Source organism: Patella vulgata, chromosome 5 (assembly GCF_932274485.2).
Source record: "Patella vulgata chromosome 5, xgPatVulg1.2, whole genome shotgun sequence".
In the NCBI taxonomy this organism is placed as follows: Eukaryota; Metazoa; Mollusca; class Gastropoda; family Patellidae; genus Patella; species Patella vulgata.
In genome coordinates this window covers 27,951,499-27,960,651 of record NC_065883.2, presented here as the reverse complement: position 1 = coordinate 27,960,651, position 9,153 = coordinate 27,951,499, and the positions used below count along the sequence as shown (strand labels likewise).

At 35.4% G+C, this 9,153-nt stretch overlaps 1 long non-coding RNA gene across 2 annotated transcripts; it reads left to right on the top strand.

Moving 5' to 3' along the window:
• Window positions 1-2,954: 2,954 nt before the first annotated feature.
• Window positions 2,955-7,605, top strand: LOC126821417 (uncharacterized). Of its 2 annotated transcripts, none has more exons than XR_008788188.1 (5): window positions 2,955-3,127; window positions 3,854-4,022; window positions 4,971-5,077; window positions 6,372-6,466; window positions 7,179-7,605. It is a non-coding gene; the product is annotated as an uncharacterized LOC126821417 (long non-coding RNA). The 2 variants fall into 2 exon arrangements; XR_007680405.2 differs by having other exon boundaries at window positions 6,369-6,466.
• Window positions 7,606-9,153: the final 1,548 nt, after the last annotated feature.

Below are 9,153 nucleotides of genomic sequence, written 5' to 3'. Positions count from 1 at the left end.
AGTTTTAGCAGATTTTGTGTCAAATTTGGTATGATGCATTATGGCATAAGAGGATGAAACCTGTCGATATTCAGTGTTCTTTTTTTTAAAGGATTTCGTTTCAAACATATTATTGGTGTGAAGCATTGGAGTCATTAGAGGATGAACCCTGTCGATATTAAGCGTTTAACGACCTTCCGTCCTGAAATTACCCATAAATCCTTCTTAGAATTATATGAATGCAGATTTTAGTCCATTGTCTTGGAAGTCTGCTTGTCGTCAGTAATTTACCCTTCAAAAAGAAAAAGGAAGCTCTAGCAGTGGCGCAACTGAGAAATGTATACATAGAACACCGGGGTTTTAATTACATAATATGACAGGTCAATAAATGATAGAAACAATTAAATTGTCCCGTTTCACAATAAGTTTCTGGTTTGGGTACATACTGAGAAGCAAATACATATAAAATATTATGTCGGGTGGTCGCTTTCGGTGGTGTATTTAAACTCTGACTATATTTTTTTTAAATCACTGACCCAAGAGTCATTTAGTAATAATTCGGTGTATCAGCAAGTAAAGGAACATAGTATGTGCTCTTAATAATAACAATTTCACATTGATATTGTCTGTAGGGAATTGTAAATGAAATGAAATGGGTTTCACATCTAATATTTCTCGAACAACAGGGCCAGTAAGACCCACAAACGTGAAGTTGTTTTGGGTTTTTATTTACCTGTACACAAACGAGTACATGAGTGACTCTTGAGTTTTCGTACAATCCGATGGACTGGTCACATTTTCTTACAAAGGTCGTCCACCATGCACTACTCATATAGTGGAATGGGGTGGGGGCAAGCTGGAAAAATCCGAGGAACTTTCTCTGTTAACTCTACTGGATTAGCGCCATAATTACCAAGGTACTGCTTCAGAGTAATGTTTCGACAAAATAAGTAGAGTTTTATTGCACAACTAGACATTCACATCGGCGTGTTAATTTACAAAATAAAACGAGATTAACAAAATCGTTTAATCGTGAAGAATTGTAGTGTGATTTCATTATAGTGATGTGATTTAAAATTGTTCCTTATGTTGTACCCGTCCAACGAATGGTGGTGGCAGTTTGTAAACGATGTAACTGCGCTAGACTAAACATGTCGTATCCTTTTTAAGTCAATGATCCACGGTGTCTCTGTTAGTATGGAAATGAAATGATATGAAATGAGGGTTAATGTCCTAAAGCCCTGATAGTAGGAACTCGAAATAAGGAGTATGCCGTTGCCCCGTTGTCAGGGCAAAATACTACCCATAGCACACTGTGAGCGCGAAAAGGTAAGACGTTTATCCACATTTCCTTTTTTTAATTTAATAAAAACATGTGAATATCCCAATGCATTGTTTACTTTTCGTATATTTGCCATTAAAATACTCCAGGTATATTCTAACGAACACCAACATTAGAAAATATTGATAATTTACTTAGCAATAATTTAATTAAGAAAAATACCTAAACATTGATCAATCTCCAATGTCTCGGTTTAGCGTATGTGTGTACATTATCCTTAAGAAACTTCGAGCCAGACATAATTACCGATTATTGAAATACCATTGTACTATAAGAGAGATATGCCAACAAAAGTGTATCATTCTTTTTTATTTCCAGTATGACTCATTGGAATTGAAATGAAATGGAGTTTAACGTCCTACTGTCCTGCTCCGGTTGGGCTAATGAAAACGGGTCACATTGGAAATGGGGAAAATCTGAAAATTAAAGCAATCTGGTTTATGAACTAATGGTTAGAATTTAATAAAGCAAAAAAATCCGAGTGATTAAAACTATGTATGAGAAATTCATATCGTATATACGATTGCTTCTCCGGGGATACCCCCGCCTTAATTGTCTTTCTATGAGAAGTGTTAAATATATCTTTTTGTCAAAGTGCAGCCCCTTTACCGCCAGGTAATCGTGGTAACGTCCAACCAGTGGAGACATTGACGTAAAATTTTAATTGGATATATGATTCATTTGAAAAAAGGTTATTATTTTTTATCTACTATAATATTTTAGTTATAGGCTATAGTTTACAGTCGCAGGGAAATTAATAAACCGATTCGTTTCTTCAATAGGTGTTTGTCGCTTTCATCTTCCACTGCGATATTTGAACAAATTATATGCACCCTCAGGCTAACCAATTATTTCTTATTAATTCCTTTTCGTCAAATAAAAGCAGACAGTGTAAGTACAAAAGATGATTTGGTCTCGGAGTAAATTTCACAACAGAACTACAAAGATACGTGGAAACGTCTAAAGCGCCTACAATAACAATTCATATGTTTATAAATAATCACAATTTCATCCATCAGCCATTTTGCTGTGCCTTAAAAGAAGACGACAAGGTAAATCTCGAACTCAATCAAAGTCTGTGAAACGTCCAGGTGTCATTTTAACAGATAATGGAATCTGAGTTTTGATTGGTCAATAATTACCGATATTCTACATTATGATAACCAATCAAACAACACAAACTGAATTGAAATAACTTGGAACTATTTTCTTTAAAATTATCGTAAAAACGAGTTGTTCATTATCGCCATTGATTAACACTTTTGATACACCTCTTCTAATCTTAAAACATATAACTTGTATCGTCTGATTGATTTCCCGCGCATTTAACTTAGCAGGAAACAATGGGAACCAAGTCGTCTGCTTCACATACTCTCCAACCCTTAATAACTCTTCAAATTACTTCAATCGGACGTTAATTGATTAAAATAATAAAAATGTGCTAAATACTGCCATTTTGTAAAAATGTCTCTTAAACGATTTACGTTAATGTACTAAAACAATCAAGAGTATAAAAGCATGTGCAATGATTTCAATTCCATATCTAAACAGATTTAATTCACCGTGGAAACACCTTAATTCTTGAAAGTAAGCGGATCATTTACCGTTATGTCTTTTTCTATAGAAAACCAGTCGTGCCAATCTAGCACAGAAAATCAAAGTTTTGGAATTCAGAGAAAATTGGAAACTTCAGAAAATACAAAAAGTGGATTTTTGTCCATTGATGATATTTTAAAAGACGATTCAAACGGCGCGAAAGGCGACATCAACCAGACCACAAACGATGAAACTGTCGTTTGTCATGAGGTAATTTTATGCATTTTCTTTTTTTCTGATTTATTTCACGTTCAGATTTAATAGAGAAAATATGAAAAATTCTTCTTCTTGGGATTTACACCCGCTTTCACCTAAGATGATATCGCAGACAAGCATGTGAAAATTTAAGGCCTACATTTTTTAAAAACAGATGATGTAGTGCGACGAGAATATTCTTAGTTTTCATCTATGAGAGTAAATTTAAAGATTATGCCTATAATTATGTTTAATACTTTACGAGTCTCAATCAATTAAATAAGTAAAATTATACTCATTGTCTATTTCATTGAATTCTATATGTTATCGTCTTTAGCTGGATGTCAATCTGTCTTCGTTCCAAATTTTGGTTCATAGTTAAAATAAATGTTGAGCTATGTTCGTTTGCGGATTCCTGTGTTGACAAAAAACGCTAAAAATGCATGAATCCACTATTTGTAAACAATCCACCTTGGTTTTATTTTTAATTTAAAATCAAATCTATATTCTATTTTGGTCTAAATTGAAGAGGTTGAGATTTGTTAAAAATGAATAAGTCCATGCTGAGTTGTTGATGAATAACATGAAACAGAAAGCAGCACGTTTCGTGATAATGCTTATGAACTTTCCGATATAAATAAAAGTGAAATATAATATTCTTCGGGGTGTTTGAGCTTGTAACCTGAACCGGTGGCATATGATAAAAAAGCGGGAAAATTCAATTGCATTATCTTTATTCAGAATGAAAACGAGGAACAAATAACACCAAAGCAGATTTGTGATACTCAAGTATCATCACCATTTGTACTCCGTCCAATTCCAAGATTTTGTTATCCTGTTTCACCCTGGACCCCCGAGTCTCCTGCTTGGCTTTACCAGTCGCTTTATCATAGACATCTGGTACTTGAAGGTATGTTCACAAAAAAATAATCAATAAGTGCTTTGTATGTTATTATTGAGAATGAATAATAATAATTATATTCATAGAAATGGATAACGACTCATTAGATTTGAAGATAGGATGCAAGATTAAACATGAACGGACAGCTCTTTATCAAAATCTTACATAATGCATCTTTCATTATAACTACATAATTTGTAAACATGTTATATCAGGTAGGAATTACGGTATTTTAAAATGAAACAACTCGTTTATTTCTATAAAATATAAAAGTGTGGATTTTACTGTATTTTACGCCCTGTTTTGTTGTGCGAATTATAAGAATGTCTTCATTTAGAATGTTAGGTACAGGTAAAGTCAGTGATGAGATATAACTGATTTTGTTTTCAATAGCCAACAGTTTAAGCCAAGAACGAAATAGGCTAATTTGTATATTTAAAAACAAAAGCTAATTTGCATATAAGCTAATTGACATTTTAAACATATAATGTTCAATTTGGGATCTCAATCTTGGAGATGGTCAACTGTTTACAATCTGAAATGGCTGAGTTTTCTGTGGAATGTTTTGTGTTGGTGAGATTTTTCAATGGGTATTAGGGAAACTCCTATCGGAATCCAGATTTTTTCGATCTCCACATTTACATTTTGACTTCGGAACGCGATACAGGACATAGTTCCGCGGAAAATATTTTGCTGCTTGGTGGGATTGGTAATTGGGGCCCTATCACAATTCGGAATGTGTCGATCGCAATTTTACAAGGTATCTCTTTTTAACTCTTGACGTTCAAAACTAGCACACAAAACAAGTGTTCTGGGCTAGAATGAATTGTTCATATAGAAGAAATTGTTTGGCGGGGATTTTTGGCATTGGTTTTCAAACTACAGGATACAAATTTGCGGATGGGTGGTGTCAAAGGGATATGTTTTATATCGAATTAACTTTTTTATTTGCAACAGCTCAGAAAAGTAGCACAGTCAGGAGACAGCGGCGTGTTAATATCGACAGAAAACCACGACAAGCTTATTCTAGTAAACAATTAGAACATCTTGAGATGGAGTTTAAGGTAAATGATAGTTATTTACTAAAACACATTAATAGGTATACCTTTTAAAATACATCTGCAGAGCCGACTTATATTTTATCTGTTTCGGGTGTTTTATGAATTTCCAGAACCACATGATTTTACTTACTATTTACTTAATACAGTCCCTATCCAATCTTTAATATTTCGGTGACAACTATTTAAAATATACCCATCAATATGCAATATCAACGTATATAAAGTGATTTATATTCAATTTTTTAAACAAATAAATTATAATAAATAAATAATGTTCGGCGAAATTGAGCGACAGTTGTTTACAACTGCTAAATCCATTCTACACGTATTTTAATCAATGTTTTATCGTTTGTGAGTCAGCCATTTCCAATAACGTGCGCATTGTCTTGTAGGATATGTTTTATTTGTCCATTACAAATGGCGCCAGAAACGATATAATACACAACTTGAGAACTGATTATAAAATGTTCATTCTGTCTTAAAGATCACAGGAAAAGCTTCATATTTTTTTTTTAAATAATGCAAGTAATTGTGTCAACATATCTTTTTCATAAGTATAACACGGTCCAGAATGTCAGCGTTACCTGTCACATTTATTTCAGTGTTAGCAATTTCCGTCGTTCCCCGTGAGTAGTCGTATCTTTTCGCCAATAAGCCAGCCGTGACGTATAGACTATAAAATATGAGCAGAAGGGCAAAAAATGTGTCACGATCTATTTATTTGCGAAAAGTCACGTAATTTTAGTCCTTCTGCTCATAGAAATATAGACTACAATATGAGCAGGAAGACTAAAATGACGTCACGGTTTGTTTATTGGCGGGAAGTTACGAATATTCACGGAGAACGGCGGAAATCGCTATCGTTGAAATTTACCTGTGGCAGGTAACATTGACATTCGGGATCTTGTTATACTTATGGAAAGGATATGTTGACAAAATTCCTTGCATTATTTAAACAATTTAGGAAGCTCTTCCGGTGACCTTTAAATATTGGATATTAGGATCCCAGATTTTCACGATAAGATTAGAACATCAATATTGATTTAAATGGACAAATATTGAATTCTAATTCGTGTTTTAAATTCAAATGTTATAGACAATATTGAGTTAGAGGTATAGCTCCTTTAAATGTTTTGCTGAGTGGGTTTTTCCTCATCTTTTTTTATATAACAGACTGATTGTTCATTTAAGATAATATATTCTGAAGACTGACTGATAATATGTATTTCTTGTTTTATTTATGTAACTGTAAATTGTCTGACTGATATTTTAAGATGTGTTATACTTCTTTAAGCAGGCTGACAGATATTTGAGTGTCAGTAAAAGAGTAGAGTTGTCTAAAACATTAGATCTAACAGAGACACAAATCAAGACGTGGTTTCAGAACAGAAGGTTTGCTTATAGATTTATTTCATATTTATACTATAGCATATAACAAAACAAAATGAGTTGATCCAACTGTCCAAATTTCATTGTGGCTCAGTACAAAGACGTTGGCAGATAAAGTTCCTCCTGAATTTCCAGGGAAGCCACGGTGGCTAAGTGAGTAAGACGCTGGTTCGCTAACCAGGATGGCGTGGGGTCGATCCTGGTGTTGACCGAGAAGGTTCATCGGAATTTTCCTCCGTGGTTTCCCCTTGTCAGTAGTGCAGGACGGAAGGCCTGACAAAGGACAGCGGTCTAGTCGTTGGGATGGGACGAAAAAAAAGAGGCCACGTGTACACATTGGCATGCACGTAAAAGATCCCTTGACAGTTGGGATCCGAAATAAGAGTAGGCCGTAGCGCTGTTGTCCGGACAAAATTTCCCTTATAGCATACTGTATGGCGTCGGCCCGTCTTCATTAGCCAAGTCGGTGCAGAAAAGTAGGACGTTAAACCCCATGCAATATTATTTTTTTGATTTTGTTATTTTATGTGATTTTGTTTGCTTTTTTATAGTATGATTTTCTTTATTGATATATAGTATGATTTTTTTAAATAGTGTTTTTTGTTTTTGTTAATAAATATAATGATTACCCGGTACAAGTTATTTAACTATTTGCATATTTTATATTACGAAATTTGATCAAATTGATTGAAGTTTCCAAAATTTCATTTTCTAGAACAAAATGGAAGAAGCAGATGTCAGCAAAGTTAAAAAGAGAAGGTCTGTTTCCTGGTCCGATCTGGGGTCCCATGGCGTCTCCTCGTTCATGTCACTTTAACCCTTATCACCACCCGCTCTCTTTAGACAGGAACTACTTTTCTTCTTATAAATGAAATAAAATGAGATCCCATTTGAAAGGAGTTATTACTATATGGTACTTGTCAAATAATACCCCACGATCATTTCCGACAATAAGTGTTTACTTATGTACTGTTAAATCAAATTCTCATTCTTCTGTGATTGTGTTCCAACCTTGGATAACATAGCTTTATAATTTCTATTATGATATTGTCAACATTATACCATCGTTAATAGTATTGTTTCCAGGGTGTTTTGTTTTGTTATTTATGGATGTACGTTGTTTGGGAAAAGTATATAAATTACTCCCCCTTGTAACATCGTTCTTCATTTATTTATTCAGACTTATATTATGTTTTCTAATATCTAATAATAATACCTTCTTTAAGAACTGACATCCTATTGGTCGGTAAAATAGGCCTTTACCAAAAAGAAGTATCAGAGAAATTAACAAAAAATGGCGGGAGATTTAAAGGCTTCTCGTCTTTTTAAAATTTTAGCCGCTGGGACGGACGTATATGTGGTAAAAGTCATGCCAGACGTTCAGATGGTGTCGCTAGACAGTGGAGGACCCTTGTAAAAAAAACCGACTCAGTTCTTTTGATTTTTATAATCAATAAGAAATTAATCATCACTTGGTTAAATTCAAATAAACGATTAAGATTGGTAGTATTATGTGCAATGTTTTGTTACTGTGGACTGGCTGCTGAATAATCACGGTGCTGGCTAGGCGACCATTTCATCCTAGTCACGTACAATTTGATGCCAAGTTGCATAGATGACGGGCCAATGATCCACAATCCATCGGCCTCCAAGCTCCTTCTTATGCTGCAAAAAGATTTTGTACCGTCACAACAGCTTTCGATATGAAGGGTAAACTTATTTTTTCTTGAGCACTTTATACCACCTCTATCATGAGGAGTTCATAGACTTTTGTTGTACCCTTACCACTATAGGTTGGGGAATTTGCGGATGGCCTTTGGCTTCGAGTGTGGCATAAACCCAATAAATTTTGGTTTCTCAAATCCAGGTCCCAACCGTCGCTCCTTTTAGTTATAAAGTATGCCTACTATTTCTAGAGCATCTGATACCACTTGTCGATCCCGGTGGCTAAGTGGGTAAGACGCTGGCTCGCTAGCCTGGCGGTCGGGTGATCGATCCCTGCATTGGCTGAGAAAGTTAATCCAGATTTTCCGTCGTGGTTCTCCCTTGACAGTGATGCAGGACGAAGGGCCTGACAAGGACAGCTGTCTAGTCGTTCGGATGGGACGAAAAACCGAGGTCCCGTGTACACATTGGCGTGCACGTAAAAGATCCCTTGACAGAGTAGGCCGTAGTGCAAAATTTCCCTCATAGCACACTGCATGGCGTATGCCCCTCTTTATTAGCCCAGTCGGAGCAGAACAGTAGGATGTTAAACCCCATTTCATTTCATTTCATTTCTGATACCACTTCTAGTTTCACAATTTTGCACAACTAGCAAATTACATTATACATACAGGGACAAAGGGTCAAATATCAATAATTAACCAAATCGTCATTTAAACATAATGCCCCCGTCAGACCGGGTTGGCGTCCTTACTGCGACGACCATAAATTGCATAAAGTCGCCGGCAAACGTAAATACAACGCGAGAAAATGTCCCAAAAAATTACAAACTTGAAAAAAGTCGCTTTCTCACAGCTTTCCAGGTATAATCGCAGAACCTTGGCGTTTGTTTTGAACATGCTCAAAACAAACGCCGTGATTCGGCGATCATTGGCGATCATGGAGACCACAGCACAATTTCTGGCGTTTCCACCGTGCTTTTACCACGCCTTTAGCAATCTTGACGCGCTCCCAGACCATTTTCC